Source organism: Eubalaena glacialis, unplaced genomic scaffold (genome assembly GCF_028564815.1).
Source record: "Eubalaena glacialis isolate mEubGla1 unplaced genomic scaffold, mEubGla1.1.hap2.+ XY scaffold_456, whole genome shotgun sequence".
Classification (NCBI taxonomy): Eukaryota; Metazoa; Chordata; class Mammalia; order Artiodactyla; family Balaenidae; genus Eubalaena; species Eubalaena glacialis.
The window spans coordinates 117,208-132,823 of NW_026871365.1; the positions used below are offsets into that span (position 1 = coordinate 117,208).

Below are 15,616 nucleotides of genomic sequence, written 5' to 3' on the forward strand. Positions count from 1 at the left end.
GCAGCCGCAAGCAGGTGAGGAAAGATGGGCTGCGAAGGACTGAAGGTTTTTCTGGTGGGGGTGCAGGTAGGAGGGGGCTTAGGAGCTGGCCCCTGGGGAGGGCGTTTGTCCGGAAAGCCAGTCGCCGGAGGGTTCCTAGTGCGCCGTTTCTGCCAGGCCCGCGGCCGTGGCTGAGAAGGTCCCGCGTCTGAGAGGCGTGGATGTCCGGGCCGGAGTTTGGAGAGGCCGCAAGAGTGCAGGGCGCGAACGGACTGGAAGGCAGTAAAGCGCTGCCATAGGGCCGGGTGCGTTTGTCGGGCGGGCCAAAAGGCTGGCTTGTCAGGAGTGGGATTCGAACCCACGCCTCCAGGGGAGACTGCGACCTGAACGCAGCGCCTTAGACCGCTCGGCCATCCTGACGGCGGGCCTGGGCGTGCGCGTGGCCGCTGGGCTGGCTGGGACCCGACGCGACGCGAACCCCGGTGCCCTTGGCGGGGCGCGGTGCTCCGCGCCAGGCGCGCGGCCGTCTGGGTGAGCGACAGAACGGGCGCGCGGCGGCCGACGGGGAGCACGGCCAGACGACGCGCCTGGCTGCGCCGCGGTGGCGCCCTCGCCCACCCCTGGCCCCGGACGCAGCCGGGCCGCGTCGGGCCAGCCCCTGCCGCCGACCCCCACCCGCGCGTCTCCTCGCCGGCCATGGCCCGGCGCGCGCCCACCCCCTCCTCGCAGCCTTGCTTTCCGTCTCGGGCCCCCTCCACCCGGCGCGATCCCCGCGTCGGAGGCAGTAGGCAGCGCGCACTCGGAGTTTTCAGGGCCACGCGGGTCCGGGTCCCTGTCGGGGTCGGGGGCTGCTGCTTTGGAGGACGCGGTTGGTGTGGCGTTGGGTCGGGTCGGGTCGGGCACGAGCCGGGCGCCCGTGGTGGGCAGGGGGCCGGAGGGCAGGGGGAGGCGTCGGCAGGCAGCCCGAGAGCGGCCGGGCGCGGGGGCGGTGGCCGCCGTCCTCGTTAGTATAGTGGTGAGTATCCCCGCCTGTCACGCGGGAGACCGGGGTTCGATTCCCCGACGGGGAGGCAACACGCCCTCTTTTGGTGGCTGGCGCCGCTCTCTGTCCTGCCGCCTGGCTCCCAAGGGCCCTTCTTCTCCTCCCTCCGCCCTCCGCCCTCCAGCGAGGCGCAGGGCGCCAGCGCGTGCCCAGCCTGCCCACCCTCGCCCCCCTGCAGCCACCCAGCCCTTCCTCCTCGCCGGGCGCTCAGTCGCCAGGGCCAAGCGACGGCCTCCTCTGGACCCCACAAGCGCCCGATGACATTGCGGCCCGCCCCAAGTGGCTGTCTCAGGGGGCTCCTTGCGTCGCGACGCACAGCTGCGCAGCTATGCACAGCGGCATAGGTGCACAGCTGCCGGGACGGGTGGGAGGCGGATGAGTGCCGTCCCCCTGTCGGTGCGGGGAGTGGCCTGGCCCAGCGCCCGGTGGAGAAGGGCTTTGGCGAGCCGGGGGCTGGAAGACGCGTGCCCCGGGGGCGGGGGCGGGCCGCGGCGTGGAGCGGAGGGCCCTGGAGCAGCAAGGCAGCGAGAGCGCCCCCCTGAGGCGGTCGGGCCGGTGGCCGAGGGCAGCTTCGTAGGGCTGGCGCGGGTGGGGCGCCGGGGAGCCTTGGTGGCGCCTGTGACGTCACAGAGCTGCCGGCCGGCGGGGCGTCGGGGCAGGGCTGCTCCAAGCGGCGGCTGCGGCGGCGGCGGCGGCTGAGGAGGAGGAGGAGGAGGAGGAGGAGGACGAGGAGGAGGACGAGGAAGAGAAAGGGGAGTAGGAGGAGGAAGAGAAGGAGGAGGAGGAGGAGGAGGAGGAGGAGGAGGAGGAGAAGGCGGCGGCGACGAGAGTGCGCTCGGGCGAGCCCGGTGCCGGCGTCTCGGGGCGGCCCGGGCTGTGCAGCGTTGGTGGTATAGTGGTGAGCATAGCTGCCTTCCAAGCAGTTGACCCGGGTTCGATTCCCGGCCAACGCAGCGGGCTGACCTTTTACCGAGCTCCACGGGCGGCCGGCCGGCCGGGGGCCTGTGAGGGAGAGCTGGGAGCAGGGAGCTAGCTGGCCCCAGCGGCTTTTCTTGTGTGTGCGAGAAGCAGGCGCGCAGTGTTCTGAGGGCGCTGCAAGCAGGAAGGACGGTAGGACACGTGGATTGCCAGGGGCGGCGCGTGGCTGGACTTGGAAAGGCCGGGTCTTGGCGCCAAGGTGGCGCCGAGCGGGTGCTATGGGTCCAGCAGGAGCAGTGGTAGAGCCTGACGCTCCCTGGTGGTCTAGTGGTTAGGATTCGGCGCTCTCACCGCCGCGGCCCGGGTTCGATTCCCGGTCAGGGAAGCCTTTCTTCTGCCTCTCTACCTCCCACCGTCCACATCCCACTTTTAGGCCACGCTTGCTCCGCGGCCTCGGCGCCCCGACAAGAGCCGCCCGGTGCCCTGCACCTCCAGCCCAAGCCCTGCCAGGCAACCTCCACCCTCCCTCCCCGGCCAAACCTTTTGGCCGCACTGGCGCGCGCCCACTCGAGGCCTTCGACGTCCCGTGTCTTCCTTTTCGGACGCTTGCCTCAGCCCCAAACACGAGTGGCCGGGGCCGCGCCTCTCGCCGCCGTGGCCGTGGCCACGAGCAAACGCCCCCGCCTGTGTCTGGACTCTCCATCAGCACTGCTTTTCCCCCACGGCGACAGCGGCGGCAGCGCCGACGGCGACGGCGGTGTCACACGCGGTGCCTTCTAACAAAGCCGGATCCCCTGTGGAAAGGAGCACCGGTGGGCAGACGGGTGCTTCGCACCACCGCAGCAGGTTTCCTGAACGCCCTTGCCGGTGCCGTGGGGGTGGCTGACAGTGTGGGATGAAGGTGTTTGTGGCCGCGGTCGGTGGCCACCCCACGCGGGTTAGGGAACGGAGCAGAAGGACCCCATGGAGAGAGGGCGGCGGTGGGCCGCGTGCTGGGAGGTGCGAGGAAGGGCCTGGGGTGTCTGGGTGGAGCGCGGGCAGGAGCGGGAGGTGTTGGGCTGGCGGGGACCTGGCCCGGGAGAGCGGCTGGCCACTCAGGCAGGGGCTCAGCAGAAGCTTGGGGGTGGTGGCAGCACCTGGCCCGGCACGTGTGTACGGGTGGGTCAGATCAGGGGCCGGGGTGGGCCTGGAGTAGGAGTGCGTCTGAGGAGCACTGGCGGAAGTGAGACTTCCGGGCAGGACATGTGACAGTCGGGCCTGGGATACAAGGGGAAGGTGGCGGGGAGAGGGGTCCGAGCCGGCAGGCTGGGGGGAAGGGCGGGGTGTGTGAGTGGGCTGTGGGGCGAGGAAGACGGTGGGAGAGGACCCCTTCGCGGTGGGGTGGCGGGTGAGCGCGCCAGACTGGTGTGCTGTGCGGCAAGGTGGTCAGGCTAACCAGTGGGTTGGGACTGGGGGCGGTGGGTAGGAGGCAGGCAAGAGAAGAGCAGAAACGGAGCACGCCTCAGGGGCTAGGCGGGGTCCGAATGGGGTGGGGGCATTCTACTGCCCCAGAAACATATACATCACCTCTCATCGGGAGAAACCATCCGGTCTCAGGTGTGTGTGGCGGCGGGGGTGGGGGGAGGAGGGGTTGAGGTTGAAAGAGGCCAAAGGAGAGGTCCCCTATGATCCAGCAATCCCACTCCTGGGTACGTACCCGGCAATGACGAAACAAGAGTGCAAAAAGGCACAAGCACCTCCACGTTCACAGCGGCACTATTTGCAGTAGCCAAGACACGGGAAAAAACCCAAGTGCCCGTCAACGGGTGGCTAGCACAAGAAGAGGTGGTATATATGTACTATGGGATATTACTCAGCCATTAATAAAAAAGAATGAAATATTGCCATTTGCCGCAACAAGAATGCTCCCAGAGAATATTACACTTAGTGAAGTAGGTCCGACAGAGAAGCACAAAGATATGTGGAATCTAAAAAGTACTACCAATGAATCTATGTGCAAAACAGAAACAGACTCACAGACCTAGAAGACACAGTGATGGTTACCCGAGGTAAAAAGGAGGGGTGGAGGGATAAATTAGGAGCTCGATGAACAGATACACAGTACTTCATATAAAGGAGATAAGCAACAAGGATTTCCAGAATAACGCAGGGAGTGATAGTCAATATCCTGCAATAACCTGTAGTGGAAATCAATCTGAAACAATATTAGACATGGAAAACAGTATCCCCCTTGCTGTACACCTGAAACTAACTCAATATTGTTAATCAACTCTTCTTCTTAAACCACGAGTACTAGTACTTATAAGTAAGTAAGTAAGTAAATAAATAAAAACAACGACCAAAATAAACAGGAGAAACATGAGCCATCAGATGATCCAGCAATCCCCGTCGTGGGTACACATCCGCCAAAGAGAAAAACTGTTGTTTGAAGAGATCCACGCACCCCCGTGTTTGCAGCAGCACTGTGTGCCGCAGCCAAGACATAGAAAAAACCCATGTGCCCGTCAACAGTTGGCTGACAGGAAGAGATGCGGTATATATGTACTGTGGAATATTACTCAGCCATTTCAGAAAACGAAATATTGCCATTTGCCACAATAAGGATGGTCCTAGAGAACATTACACTTAGCGAAGTAAGTCTGACAGAGAAGCACAAACATACGTGGAATCTAAAACATAATAGAAAAGAAGGTATGTGCAAAAGAGAAACAGACTCACAGACATAGGAAACACACTGATGGTTCCCCGAGGAGAACGGGAGGGGTGGAGGCATAAATTAGGAGCTGCGATGAACAGATACACCGTACTTCATATAAAAGACATAAGCAACAAGGATTTCCAGAATAACACCGGGAATGATATTCAGTATCCTGTAGTAAACTGTAATGGAAAGCAATCTGAAACAATATTAGACATGGAAGACAGTATCCGCTTTGCTGTGCACCTGAAACTAACTCAATATCGTTAATCAACTTTTCTTCCAAAATTACAGCTACTAGTTCTTATAAGTAAATGAATAAGTAAATATTAAATGCATAAATAAAAACAACACACTAAATAAATAGGTGGAATACGAGCTCCCATATGATCCAGCCCTCCCCATCGTGGGTACACATCGGCAAAGGAGAGAAACTGTCATTTGCAGAGATCCATGCACCCCCACGTTCACAGCAGCACTACGGGCCACAGCCAAGACATGGACAAAACCCAAGTGCCCATCAACCGATGGCTGGCACAGGAAGACGTGGTACGTATGTACTGTGGAATATTACTCAGCCATACAAAAGAGTGAGATATTGCCATTTGCACCGATAAGGATGGACCTAGAGTATACTCCACTTAGCGACGTAAGTCAGGCAGAGAAGCACAAAGATATGTGGAATCTAAACCGTACTACAAACGGATGTATGTGCCAAAGAGCAACGGACTCACAGACATGGAAAACACACTGTTCGTTACCCAAGGGGAAAGTGTAGGGCAGGGAAGAATCCGGAGCTGCGATTAACAGAGGGGAAATACTATACATAAAGCACAGAAGCAACAAGGATTTGCCGTACAGCACAGGGAACTGTATTCATATGTCGTGATAACGTATAATGGAAAATAACCTGGAAAAGGACATATAACTGAATCACTTGGCTGTACACCTGAAAGTAACCCAGTATTGTAAATCAACCGTACTGCTACGAAAAGGAGACGAAGACGAAGGGGGAAAAAAGGAGGGCAACGGGACAGAGGCAAGGGCAGGATCCTTGACAACGTAGGATTTGGAAAGGATCGGGGGAAAAGTGGGGAGATAGGGGGTGGGATGGGGGTGTCTGTGGGAGTAGGGTGGAGGCTGAGGTGGTGGTGCCGGTGGTGCTGTCCCGAGGGCTGACGCTGTTGGTGGGAGCAGAGGTTCAGGGGAGGGGGTGGTGTTTGTCGTGCTGATGGTGGTGGTGGCAGTAGTGGTGGAGGAGCGGGCCGGTGTTGGAAACGTATTTCTGTCGAGGGTCAGAACATGAATCTAGAGTGCAGTCTGCGATGATAGTGTGGACTTCTTTTTGAACTCCTCGTGCAAGTGGACGCTTTGGGGACTCTCCAGGAAAATGGGATGTATCACTCCCAGAGGTGGCAACTTCCTTGCTCCTGGTTGTGCAAACATAGTATAACTTTCGCAGTGCGGGCAGAGTGAGGCAGAGAGCTTGGAAACGTGGCGAAAGGTGAAGAGGTTGGGCTGTGCGGGTGCCAGTGTGGGGTGTTCCTTACAGCGAGAAGCGTGACACAAGCGGGGTCGGGGTAAGGACGAGAGCAAGGACAAGGAAGGGGTCTGGGCGTAAGAGTGGCTGAGCCCGCAAGGTGTCAGGTCCTGGAGGCGTGGCTCCCGGGTGTGTGTGGGGTGGGGGCGTCTGCGTGGGAAGGACAGGGGCCGGAAGGTGCGGTGGTGAGCGAGCTGTTGCAGGACCGGTGCCTTGAGTGTGGCAGCGGGGAAGCCCAGCTCCGCTGTGGGGCTGCGGGAACCAAAAGGGGACGCTGCGGCTGCATGGGCCGGGAATCGAACCCGGGCCTCCCGCGTGGCAGGCGAGAATTCTACCACTGAACCACCCATGCACCGATGGCCGCCGGCGCCCGGCGCTGCCCCAGCGGCGCTCGCCGCCAACCGCCGGACCCTGGTCACTGCTCGCCCCGTGGGCATGTGCTCCATTTGAGCAGGAGGCCGACGGGCCACCTGAATGAGAGGCTCCGGGCACGCTGGCGACCCCAGGGCGCGAGGCGGTCGGAAGCACCGAGGGACGAGGGACGGAGGGACGCAGGCGTGCTCGGCCCGTCCCGCGCTTTCTCTGCCGTCCACGGCCGCCGCGAGACTGTCGGTGTCGCCAGAGGAAGCCAGGAGCCGAAGCGGCCTGGCCCGCGCCCGAATCCCAGTCAGGGCAGGCGAGGCGTGGCCGCTGCGGCTGAGCGCCGACGTTCCTCTCAGCAGCCGCCCGGCCCCGACGCACAGCCCCTCTGGCGGCTGGCTTTCTTGCTGGTGCGGGGCGTGCGAGGGCGGGCGGGGGCAGGGATCGGAGCTCGGGGCTGTGCAGGGACCGCGAGCGTGGGAGATGGACACCGGGCACCGCCGCCGCCGCCGCCGCCGCCGCCGCCGCCGTCGCCGAGCGGCGCTCAGGCCACAAGACCAAAGGTGTCTGAGCCTCGCTTCTGCGCTCTGGCCCACCCCTCTCCCGCGGGGTCCCGCTCTGCTGCGTTGGTTGTGAGGAGAAGCACTTGGGCAGACTGGCTGCTGGCTCGCGGACAGCCCGGTGAGGGAGGGAGCGCGCCAGGGTGTGGTTGGGTCCGGCCGGAGCAGCGGCTTCCCCGAGGGACTTGCGCTGTGGCGCCGAGGTGGGTGGCCCGGGCTGGGGGCCGGACGTCTGTGGTGGGTGACAGGGCATCCAGGGCTTCCGCTCACTACTCACTGGAGCACCGTTCCCGGGAGCGACTCCTGCGCCAGGCCCCGTGCAGGGAGGGCCCCCTGTTGGCTGGCCAGCAGGAGGCTGGGCTGCACGCGGCCCGGCAGGCAGGCAGGCAGGCAGGCAGGTAGGCAGGTGTGGTCCGGCCAAGGTCCCAAGGCGAAAAAGCACCGAGGGCACGCACCACAGGCCGGCAAGACGGTGTGGCTGTGGAGGGAATGGAATGGGCAGGCGGGCCGTTGGGGCTGGCGGGAAGGACAGGATGTTGGAAAGAGGGAGAGCTGCTGGTGGCGGAAGTGGAAGAAAGGCTGTGAGAGCGAGTCCGCTGTTCACCGGGCCGAAGTCGGAGGGCGGGCCAGGCGTGGACGGGCTTTCCACACGCGGCCGTTCTGCGTGTGGCGGTGGGGGCGGGGTGGAGCGTGGGAGTGGGAGTGGGAGGGAGGGACGAAGGCAGGCAGGCAGGCAGGCAGGCAGGCAGGCAGGCAGGAAAACCAGCAGCAGCAGCAGCAGCCGCAAGCAGGTGAGGAAAGATGGGCTGCGAAGGACTGAAGGTTTTTCTGGTGGGGGTGCAGGTAGGAGGGGGCTTAGGAGCTGGCCCCTGGGGAGGGCGTTTGTCCGGAAAGCCAGTCGCCGGAGGGTTCCTAGTGCGCCGTTTCTGCCAGGCCCGCGGCCGTGGCTGAGAAGGTCCCGCGTCTGAGAGGCGTGGATGTCCGGGCCGGAGTTTGGAGAGGCCGCAAGAGTGCAGGGCGCGAACGGACTGGAAGGCAGTAAAGCGCTGCCATAGGGCCGGGTGCGTTTGTCGGGCGGGCCAAAAGGCTGGCTTGTCAGGAGTGGGATTCGAACCCACGCCTCCAGGGGAGACTGCGACCTGAACGCAGCGCCTTAGACCGCTCGGCCATCCTGACGGCGGGCCTGGGCGTGCGCGTGGCCGCTGGGCTGGCTGGGACCCGACGCGACGCGAACCCCAGTGCCCTTGGCGGGGCGCGGTGCTCCGCGCCAGGCGCGCGGCCGTCTGGGTGAGCGACAGAACGGGCGCGCGGCGGCCGACGGGGAGCACGGCCAGACGACGCGCCTGGCTGCGCCGCGGTGGCGCCCTCGCCCACCCCTGGCCCCGGACGCAGCCGGGCCGCGTCGGGCCAGCCCCTGCCGCCGACCCCCACCCGCGCGTCTCCTCGCCGGCCATGGCCCGGCGCGCGCCCACCCCCTCCTCGCAGCCTTGCTTTCCGTCTCGGGCCCCCTCCACCCGGCGCGATCCCCGCGTCGGAGGCAGTAGGCAGCGCGCACTCGGAGTTTTCAGGGCCACGCGGGTCCGGGTCCCTGTCGGGGTCGGGGGCTGCTGCTTTGGAGGACGCGGTTGGTGTGGCGTTGGGTCGGGTCGGGTCGGGCACGAGCCGGGCGCCCGTGGTGGGCAGGGGGCCGGAGGGCAGGGGGAGGCGTCGGCAGGCAGCCCGAGAGCGGCCGGGCGCGGGGGCGGTGGCCGCCGTCCTCGTTAGTATAGTGGTGAGTATCCCCGCCTGTCACGCGGGAGACCGGGGTTCGATTCCCCGACGGGGAGGCAACACGCCCTCTTTTGGTGGCTGGCGCCGCTCTCTGTCCTGCCGCCTGGCTCCCAAGGGCCCTTCTTCTCCTCCCTCCGCCCTCCGCCCTCCAGCGAGGCGCAGGGCGCCAGCGCGTGCCCAGCCTGCCCACCCTCGCCCCCCTGCAGCCACCCAGCCCTTCCTCCTCGCCGGGCGCTCAGTCGCCAGGGCCGAGCGACGGCCTCCTCTGGACCCCACAAGCGCCCGATGACATTGCGGCCCGCCCCAAGTGGCTGTCTCAGGGGGCTCCTTGCGTCGCGACGCACAGCTGCGCAGCTATGCACAGCGGCATAGGTGCACAGCTGCCGGGACGGGTGGGAGGCGGATGAGTGCCGTCCCCCTGTCGGTGCGGGGAGTGGCCTGGCCCAGCGCCCGGTGGAGAAGGGCTTTGGCGAGCCGGGGGCTGGAAGACGCGTGCCCCGGGGGCGGGGGCGGGCCGCGGCGTGGAGCGGAGGGCCCTGGAGCAGCAAGGCAGCGAGAGCGCCCCCCTGAGGCGGTCGGGCCGGTGGCCGAGGGCAGCTTCGTAGGGCTGGCGCGGGTGGGGCGCCGGGGAGCCTTGGTGGCGCCTGTGACGTCACAGAGCTGCCGGCCGGCGGGGCGTCGGGGCAGGGCTGCTCCAAGCGGCGGCTGCGGCGGCGGCGGCGGCTGAGGAGGAGGAGGAGGAGGAGGAGGAGGAGGACGAGGAGGAGGACGAGGAAGAGAAAGGGGAGTAGGAGGAGGAAGAGAAGGAGGAGGAGGAGGAGGAGGAGGAGGAGGAGAAGGCGGCGGCGACGAGAGTGCGCTCGGGCGAGCCCGGTGCCGGCGTCTCGGGGCGGCCCGGGCTGTGCAGCGTTGGTGGTATAGTGGTGAGCATAGCTGCCTTCCAAGCAGTTGACCCGGGTTCGATTCCCGGCCAACGCAGCGGGCTGACCTTTTACCGAGCTCCACGGGCGGCCGGCCGGCCGGGGGCCTGTGAGGGAGAGCTGGGAGCAGGGAGCTAGCTGGCCCCAGCGGCTTTTCTTGTGTGTGCGAGAAGCAGGCGCGCAGTGTTCTGAGGGCGCTGCAAGCAGGAAGGACGGTAGGACACGTGGATTGCCAGGGGCGGCGCGTGGCTGGACTTGGAAAGGCCGGGTCTTGGCGCCAAGGTGGCGCCGAGCGGGTGCTATGGGTCCAGCAGGAGCAGTGGTAGAGCCTGACGCTCCCTGGTGGTCTAGTGGTTAGGATTCGGCGCTCTCACCGCCGCGGCCCGGGTTCGATTCCCGGTCAGGGAAGCCTTTCTTCTGCCTCTCTACCTCCCACCGTCCACATCCCACTTTTAGGCCACGCTTGCTCCGCGGCCTCGGCGCCCCGACAAGAGCCGCCCGGTGCCCTGCACCTCCAGCCCAAGCCCTGCCAGGCAACCTCCACCCTCCCTCCCCGGCCAAACCTTTTGGCCGCACTGGCGCGCGCCCACTCGAGGCCTTCGACGTCCCGTGTCTTCCTTTTCGGACGCTTGCCTCAGCCCCAAACACGAGTGGCCGGGGCCGCGCCTCTCGCCGCCGTGGCCGTGGCCACGAGCAAACGCCCCCGCCTGTGTCTGGACTCTCCATCAGCACTGCTTTTCCCCCACGGCGACAGCGGCGGCAGCGCCGATGGCGACGGCGGTGTCACACGCGGTGCCTTCTAACAAAGCCGGATCCCCTGTGGAAAGGAGCACCGGTGGGCAGACGGGTGCTTCGCACCACCGCAGCAGGTTTCCTGAACGCCCTTGCCGGTGCCGTGGGGGTGGCTGACAGTGTGGGATGAAGGTGTTTGTGGCCGCGGTCGGTGGCCACCCCACGCGGGTTAGGGAACGGAGCAGAAGGACCCCATGGAGAGAGGGCGGCGGTGGGCCGCGTGCTGGGAGGTGCGAGGAAGGGCCTGGGGTGTCTGGGTGGAGCGCGGGCAGGAGCGGGAGGTGTTGGGCTGGCGGGGACCTGGCCCGGGAGAGCGGCTGGCCACTCAGGCAGGGGCTCAGCAGAAGCTTGGGGGTGGTGGCAGCACCTGGCCCGGCACGTGTGTACGGGTGGGTCAGATCAGGGGCCGGGGTGGGCCTGGAGTAGGAGTGCGTCTGAGGAGCACTGGCGGAAGTGAGACTTCCGGGCAGGACATGTGACAGTCGGGCCTGGGATACAAGGGGAAGGTGGCGGGGAGAGGGGTCCGAGCCGGCAGGCTGGGGGGAAGGGCGGGGTGTGTGAGTGGGCTGTGGGGCGAGGAAGACGGTGGGAGAGGACCCCTTCGCGGTGGGGTGGCGGGTGAGCGCGCCAGACTGGTGTGCTGTGCGGCAAGGTGGTCAGGCTAACCAGTGGGTTGGGACTGGGGGCGGTGGGTAGGAGGCAGGCAAGAGAAGAGCAGAAACGGAGCGCGCCTCAGGGGCTAGGCGGGGTCCGAATGGGGTGGGGGCATTCTACTGCCCCAGAGACATATACATCACCTCTCATCGGGAGAAACCATCCGGTCTCAGGTGTGTGTGGCGGCGGGGGTGGGGGGAGGAGGGGTTGAGGTTGAAAGAGGCCAAAGGAGAGGTCCCCTATGATCCAGCAATCCCACTCCTGGGTACGTACCCGGCAATGACGAAACAAGAGTGCAAAAAGGCACAAGCACCTCCACGTTCACAGCGGCACTATTTGCAGTAGCCAAGACACGGGAAAAAAACCCAAGTGCCCGTCAACGGGTGGCTAGTACAAGAAGAGGTGGTATATATGTACTATGGGATATTACTCAGCCATTAATAAAAAAGAATGAAATATTGCCATTTGCCGCAACAAGAATGCTCCCAGAGAATATTACACTTAGTGAAGTAGGTCCGACAGAGAAGCACAAAGATATGTGGAATCTAAAAAGTACTACCAATGAATCTATGTGCAAAACAGAAACAGACTCACAGACCTAGAAGACACAGTGATGGTTACCCGAGGTAAAAAGGAGGGGTGGAGGGATAAATTAGGAGCTCGATGAACAGATACACAGTACTTCATATAAAGGAGATAAGCAACAAGGATTTCCAGAATAACGCAGGGAGTGATAGTCAATATCCTGCAATAACCTGTAGTGGAAATCAATCTGAAACAATATTAGACATGGAAAACAGTATCCCCCTTGCTGTACACCTGAAACTAACTCAATATTGTTAATCAACTCTTCTTCTTAAACCACGAGTACTAGTACTTATAAGTAAGTAAGTAAGTAAATAAATAAAAACAACGACCAAAATAAACAGGAGAAACATGAGCCATCAGATGATCCAGCAATCCCCGTCGTGGGTACACATCCGCCAAAGAGAAAAACTGTTGTTTGAAGAGATCCACGCACCCCCGTGTTTGCAGCAGCACTGTGTGCCGCAGCCAAGACATAGAAAAAACCCATGTGCCCATCAACAGTTGGCTGACAGGAAGAGATGCGGTATATATGTACTGTGGAATATTACTCAGCCATTTCAGAAAACGAAATATTGCCATTTGCCACAATAAGGATGGTCCTAGAGAACATTACACTTAGCGAAGTAAGTCTGACAGAGAAGCACAAACATACGTGGAATCTAAAACATAATAGAAAAGAAGGTATGTGCAAAAGAGAAACAGACTCACAGACATAGGAAACACACTGATGGTTCCCCGAGGAGAACGGGAGGGGTGGAGGCATAAATTAGGAGCTGCGATGAACAGATACACCGTACTTCATATAAAAGACATAAGCAACAAGGATTTCCAGAATAACACCGGGAATGATATTCAATATCCTGTAGTAAACTGTAATGGAAAGCAATCTGAAACAATATTAGACATGGAAGACAGTATCCGCTTTGCTGTGCACCTGAAACTAACTCAATATCGTTAATCAACTTTTCTTCCAAAATTACAGCTACTAGTTCTTATAAGTAAATGAATAAGTAAATATTAAATGCATAAATAAAAACAACACACTAAATAAATAGGTGGAATACGAGCTCCCATATGATCCAGCCCTCCCCATCGTGGGTACACATCGGCAAAGGAGAGAAACTGTCATTTGCAGAGATCCATGCACCCCCACGTTCACAGCAGCACTACGGGCCACAGCCAAGACATGGACAAAACCCAAGTGCCCATCAACCGATGGCTGGCACAGGAAGACGTGGTACGTATGTACTGTGGAATATTACTCAGCCATACAAAAGAGTGAGATATTGCCATTTGCACCGATAAGGATGGACCTAGAGTATACTCCACTTAGCGACGTAAGTCAGGCAGAGAAGCACAAAGATATGTGGAATCTAAACCGTACTACAAACGGATGTATGTGCCAAAGAGCAACGGACTCACAGACATGGAAAACACACTGTTCGTTACCCAAGGGGAAAGTGTAGGGCAGGGAAGAATCCGGAGCTGCGATTAACAGAGGGGAAATACTATACATAAAGCACAGAAGCAACAAGGATTTGCCGTACAGCACAGGGAACTGTATTCATATGTCGTGATAACGTATAATGGAAAATAACCTGGAAAAGGACATATAACTGAATCACTTGGCTGTACACCTGAAAGTAACCCAGTATTGTAAATCAACCGTACTGCTACGAAAAGGAGACGAAGACGAAGGGGGAAAAAAGGAGGGCAACGGGACAGAGGCAAGGGCAGGATCCTTGACAACGTAGGATTTGGAAAGGATCGGGGGAAAAGTGGGGAGATAGGGGGTGGGATGGGGGTGTCTGTGGGAGTAGGGTGGAGGCTGAGGTGGTGGTGCCGGTGGTGCTGTCCCGAGGGCTGACGCTGTTGGTGGGAGCAGAGGTTCAGGGGAGGGGGTGGTGTTTGTCGTGCTGATGGTGGTGGTGGCAGTAGTGGTGGAGGAGCGGGCCGGTGTTGGAAACGTATTTCTGTCGAGGGTCAGAACATGAATCTAGAGTGCAGTCTGCGATGATAGTGTGGACTTCTTTTTGAACTCCTCGTGCAAGTGGACGCTTTGGGGACTCTCCAGGAAAATGGGATGTATCACTCCCAGAGGTGGCAACTTCCTTGCTCCTGGTTGTGCAAACATAGTATAACTTTCGCAGTGCGGGCAGAGTGAGGCAGAGAGCTTGGAAACGTGGCGAAAGGTGAAGAGGTTGGGCTGTGCGGGTGCCAGTGTGGGGTGTTCCTTACAGCGAGAAGCGTGACACAAGCGGGGTCGGGGTAAGGACGAGAGCAAGGACAAGGAAGGGGTCTGGGCGTAAGAGTGGCTGAGCCCGCAAGGTGTCAGGTCCTGGAGGCGTGGCTCCCGGGTGTGTGTGGGGTGGGGGCGTCTGCGTGGGAAGGACAGGGGCCGGAAGGTGCGGTGGTGAGCGAGCTGTTGCAGGACCGGTGCCTTGAGTGTGGCAGCGGGGAAGCCCAGCTCCGCTGTGGGGCTGCGGGAACCAAAAGGGGACGCTGCGGCTGCATGGGCCGGGAATCGAACCCGGGCCTCCCGCGTGGCAGGCGAGAATTCTACCACTGAACCACCCATGCACCGATGGCCGCCGGCGCCCGGCGCTGCCCCAGCGGCGCTCGCCGCCAACCGCCGGACCCTGGTCACTGCTCGCCCCGTGGGCATGTGCTCCATTTGAGCAGGAGGCCGACGGGCCACCTGAATGAGAGGCTCCGGGCACGCTGGCGACCCCAGGGCGCGAGGCGGTCGGAAGCACCGAGGGACGAGGGACGGAGGGACGCAGGCGTGCTCGGCCCGTCCCGCGCTTTCTCTGCCGTCCACGGCCGCCGCGAGACTGTCGGTGTCGCCAGAGGAAGCCAGGAGCCGAAGCGGCCTGGCCCGCGCCCGAATCCCAGTCAGGGCAGGCGAGGCGTGGCCGCTGCGGCTGAGCGCCGACGTTCCTCTCAGCAGCCGCCCGGCCCCGACGCACAGCCCCTCTGGCGGCTGGCTTTCTTGCTGGTGCGGGGCGTGCGAGGGCGGGCGGGGGCAGGGATCGGAGCTCGGGGCTGTGCAGGGACCGCGAGCGTGGGAGATGGACACCGGGCACCGCCGCCGCCGCCGCCGCCGCCGCCGCCGCCGTCGCCGAGCGGCGCTCAGGCCACAAGACCAAAGGTGTCTGAGCCTCGCTTCTGCGCTCTGGCCCACCCCTCTCCCGCGGGGTCCCGCTCTGCTGCGTTGGTTGTGAGGAGAAGCACTTGGGCAGACTGGCTGCTGGCTCGCGGACAGCCCGGTGAGGGAGGGAGCGCGCCAGGGTGTGGTTGGGTCCGGCCGGAGCAGCGGCTTCCCCGAGGGACTTGCGCTGTGGCGCCGAGGTGGGTGGCCCGGGCTGGGGGCCGGACGTCTGTGGTGGGTGACAGGGCATCCAGGGCTTCCGCTCACTACTCACTGGAGCACCGTTCCCGGGAGCGACTCCTGCGCCAGGCCCCGTGCAGGGAGGGCCCCCTGTTGGCTGGCCAGCAGGAGGCTGGGCTGCACGCGGCCCGGCAGGCAGGCAGGCAGGCAGGCAGGCAGGCAGGCAGGCAGGTAGGCAGGTGTGGTCCGGCCAAGGTCCCAAGGCGAAAAAGCACCGAGGGCACGCACCACAGGCCGGCAAGACGGTGTGGCTGTGGAGGGAATGGAATGGGCAGGCGGGCCGTTGGGGCTGGCGGGAAGGACAGGATGTTGGAAAGAGGGAGAGCTGCTGGTGGCGGAAGTGGAAGAAAGGCTGTGAGAGCGAGTCCGCTGTTCACCGGGCCGAAGTCGGAGGGCGGGCCAGG

General features: G+C 62.5%; 10 non-coding genes across 10 annotated transcripts; 6 read left to right on the forward strand and 4 right to left on the reverse strand.

Annotated features, from left to right (window-relative positions):
• Positions 1-316: 316 nt before the first annotated feature.
• TRNAL-CAG (transfer RNA leucine (anticodon CAG)) lies at positions 317-399 on the reverse strand. The gene has a single exon. It is a non-coding gene; the product is annotated as a tRNA-Leu (tRNA).
• Positions 400-977: 578 nt separating this feature from the next.
• TRNAD-GUC (transfer RNA aspartic acid (anticodon GUC)) lies at positions 978-1,049 on the forward strand. The gene has a single exon. It is a non-coding gene; the product is annotated as a tRNA-Asp (tRNA).
• An 853-nt stretch (positions 1,050-1,902) lies between these two features.
• On the forward strand, positions 1,903-1,974 carry TRNAG-UCC (transfer RNA glycine (anticodon UCC)). The gene has a single exon. It is a non-coding gene; the product is annotated as a tRNA-Gly (tRNA).
• A 278-nt stretch (positions 1,975-2,252) lies between these two features.
• TRNAE-CUC (transfer RNA glutamic acid (anticodon CUC)) lies at positions 2,253-2,324 on the forward strand. Its single transcript has one exon. It is a non-coding gene; the product is annotated as a tRNA-Glu (tRNA).
• A 4,134-nt stretch (positions 2,325-6,458) lies between these two features.
• Positions 6,459-6,529, reverse strand: TRNAG-GCC (transfer RNA glycine (anticodon GCC)). Its single transcript has one exon. It is a non-coding gene; the product is annotated as a tRNA-Gly (tRNA).
• Positions 6,530-8,190: 1,661 nt separating this feature from the next.
• On the reverse strand, positions 8,191-8,273 carry TRNAL-CAG (transfer RNA leucine (anticodon CAG)). Its single transcript has one exon. It is a non-coding gene; the product is annotated as a tRNA-Leu (tRNA).
• A 578-nt stretch (positions 8,274-8,851) lies between these two features.
• On the forward strand, positions 8,852-8,923 carry TRNAD-GUC (transfer RNA aspartic acid (anticodon GUC)). The gene has a single exon. It is a non-coding gene; the product is annotated as a tRNA-Asp (tRNA).
• An 850-nt stretch (positions 8,924-9,773) lies between these two features.
• On the forward strand, positions 9,774-9,845 carry TRNAG-UCC (transfer RNA glycine (anticodon UCC)). The gene has a single exon. It is a non-coding gene; the product is annotated as a tRNA-Gly (tRNA).
• Positions 9,846-10,123: 278 nt separating this feature from the next.
• TRNAE-CUC (transfer RNA glutamic acid (anticodon CUC)) lies at positions 10,124-10,195 on the forward strand. Its single transcript has one exon. It is a non-coding gene; the product is annotated as a tRNA-Glu (tRNA).
• A 4,135-nt stretch (positions 10,196-14,330) lies between these two features.
• Positions 14,331-14,401, reverse strand: TRNAG-GCC (transfer RNA glycine (anticodon GCC)). Its single transcript has one exon. It is a non-coding gene; the product is annotated as a tRNA-Gly (tRNA).
• Between the last annotated feature and the right edge of the window lie 1,215 nt (positions 14,402-15,616).